The following is a 3257-nucleotide window of genomic DNA, read 5'->3' on the forward strand; positions in this document are numbered from 1 at the left end:
CCATGCAGCGACAAGTTTCTGAAAAGACCTGCAAGATATAGCATATGGTGACCACATGTTGCATTGAAATTGCAGAATTAAGAAACAAGTAACTACGTACCTTTGGACATTCCCATGAAAACCATGCGCAAAATTTGCAAGGTAGCAACGCTTGGGCTCAATGTTTATTCCAACAAGGCTCCAATGTGAACTGATTGCACAAAATAAAGAATTAGTTTGCTATTCATAGTATACAAGATATCTAAGAATAGCAAGATAAAAAACACTTACTTTTTGTTGTAAGCTAAAAGTAAAACTTTTGCCGTGTCCATGTTGACTCATTGAAATAAATCAACGACTTCTATTAGTAAAGTGGTCTCCAAGGTTAGCACGACTAACAGCTGTGAATCCAAAACGGCTATCTCAAATTGTTGAGTCCATGAAAGGTTGGAAACCAACATGCTGCAAATTGAGAAAGTTAATTGATGAGGATCTCCAATAAGCCAAAATCAAATAAATACCTGTGCAAAAATAATGTAACATAATTTTGTCTGTAAGCTCCCTCTCACTATTTCGAAAAACAGCTATTTCGTGAGGGCTGAAACGAAAATACAAATTTTGGCCCCATACCAAAAGTGCTACGTCAAAAGTTGGGCCGAGAAAACTGAGGGTGTCAATGTTAGCTTGGTTAATTGCTGCTAACATCTCCCGTTCATTTGACTCGGCTGAAGGCTCTTCCACAAGTAGCTCTTGGGTACGATCTACATTCAAACATGTGGCATACGTGTGTTGTGTGGTGCTCACATCGTACACCTTCACTTTGGTGACTGGAGAGATTGTCAAAATGTTGTCCATTGATGGACTGGTGCAAGTGTTTTATCGTACCTGAAGCGTAACAGCCTAAGAGAATTGATATCCCGGGGAATCACTGTCACTCTGTAAGTATGAGCCGTGAGGATGTAGCTGTCTTCAAACAACTCAATCAGAAAGTCCTCGGCTGCCTCGTGGAGGCAATCCATCGCACTTCTGGCCCACCGATAATCCAAATTCGCACTCTCACAAATCTGGCAAACTACTCTTTGGAAGGGTAACTTAGGAATAGCCAGAGAGATATGCCTTTGGAGTTGTGCAGCTCAAGCAGAATGCTTCGGTTTTGCTCGTACCTCCGACTACGCATTGTTGTGCAAAGATTAGGTAGGGTTTTGCCTGCAACTCTTGAGGATGAAGGTTGGTTGTCTTGCGGGTAAACCTTCCTTGCGGTCTGCTTCGTGCGAGCCATGGAAACAAGTATTTTTCCTGGAAAGCGTTGTGCGGAAGAAAAAGAAGAAGATAGAGCAATGAGAAGGTTAGGTCGCAAAAGGCGACTCTTAAGAGGTGAGGACAGAGGTCAAACAACAGTGTGGTATACGAAAATAGAAACGTTATATAAGCGCCAAGACATCATCATCATTACTAAATGTGGGATATGCATGTGGCGACGGCCACACTTAATTGAGTCGTTCATCATCATTGGAAAGGGTGCATCACCGCATGGAGGACACGTGGCATACTGCATGTCGACTATGTAGTTCTTGTGACACAACGCGATATGGGATGGGCCTTGATCAACCAACCCCCTCCTCGCGTTGTGTCATGCCAAGGAAAAATGTAGCGGCATAATGCAAGAATGGAGAGTGTACCGCAGTCAAAACTCCTTATCGTGTTGTGGCGACACACTCTTGATGGCGCACAACAACGCGATAAAGAGTATCACGCCACAATGCGATAGGGACCAACCATGTTGTCGAAGATGCCTTCCTATTGCGTTGTGGTGCGACATTTGGATGTCCCGTAACAACGCAATAGGAACCACCCATATTGTGAAGATACTCCCTATCGCGTTGTGGCGCGATATTTGGATGTCGCTCCTCAACGCGATAGGGACCATCAATCGTGGATGCGCCTCTCTATCACGTTGTGGCGCGACCTTTGGATGTCGCATCACAACGCGGTAGGGACCACCCATATCGTGGATACACCTCCTTATTGCGTTTTTGCACGACATTTGGCTATCGCATCACAACGCGATAGGGGCCACCCATATCGTGAAGAGAGCTCTCTATTGCATTGTGGTGCGACATTTTTCTATCGCTACAGAGCGCGAGCATATCAACGGCTGTGTGACATAAACCTCCCACTCGGATTGTGGTGCGACACATTTTGATAAAAACTCTTCCTTCATAATCAGTAACCAAAAAATGAAACAAAGAGGCAGGGATTGAAGGAACAAGATATTTAGACATTTGCATTATCATCAAGACTCCAGTACACAAGACTAAGAGATGATAGATGCATTATCTTGTTTGTCCATTACACTTATTCTCCTTCCTCCTTTATCGTTGGTGGCTTCTTGTCCTTGGTCTTTGCAGTGCTGGTTTCCCTTGCCTTTGCGTTCTGGTTTCCTTTGTTATTCTTCTTTGGCTCCTTTCGAAGAGCTTTTGTCTCAGCTATCGTTTTCTCGACCTCCTTCATTTCCGCCATCATCTTTTGAGAAATCTTTGCCTTTCCTCTCTTCTTGTCCTCCATACCTGCGTTGTGTAGATGTGAGCGAGTTCTGGAGTGTGCAGTCAAGGTGCTTTATATAGCTATGGTACTCATCTAACTAGGACACGTGTCATAGGGATGGTTGAGCTTGCCTCGGTCTTTGTGTTGTATTCATTGCACTGTTTCTAATGTAATCATAAGGGTGGTTGTAATGACCTGGTTGAGTTTCTGAGGAGTCTATATATAGAAGGTCCGTCAGTCCCCCCTTCGTACTTCCTAGTGTTAGCCGGTGCCTTCCTACCTTTAACCTAACCACCAACCAAAGTTTTCTTACCTCTCTCCACAAATGGATCCCTTTCAGATCAAGATAGAGGAGGAGCTGCCTTGCTCTAACGAGGCACCCAAAGACAAGTTGTACCATTTTCTCTACAGAATTGGGCTTCAGCAGCGAGAGCAGGAATTCAAGCCTGTTTTTAACCCTGTCTTCTCATTGGAAGAGTTTTTGGCTTCTAAGTCACATTTCCTTGCAGAGTTTCATCAGACATATGAGCAACAGACGATCATCCGCACATTTGAGTTTGAAGGTTGTCGATATGTTCATATGAAGGATATGAATCCTGATTGTTCAAAGAAAGATATTTTCTACAGGAGCAGTCTCAAGTTGTGCAGTCTCGCGGGAATTACATCAGATGTCCCATACATAATCGAAAGTGTCGAGTTGCAGAATACTATGCTGGGTTCATACTCTTTTTGAA

This window comes from Adiantum capillus-veneris, chromosome 14 (assembly GCF_014529385.1).
Source record: "Adiantum capillus-veneris isolate H3 chromosome 14, ASM1452938v2, whole genome shotgun sequence".
Classification (NCBI taxonomy): Eukaryota; Viridiplantae; Streptophyta; class Polypodiopsida; order Polypodiales; family Pteridaceae; genus Adiantum; species Adiantum capillus-veneris.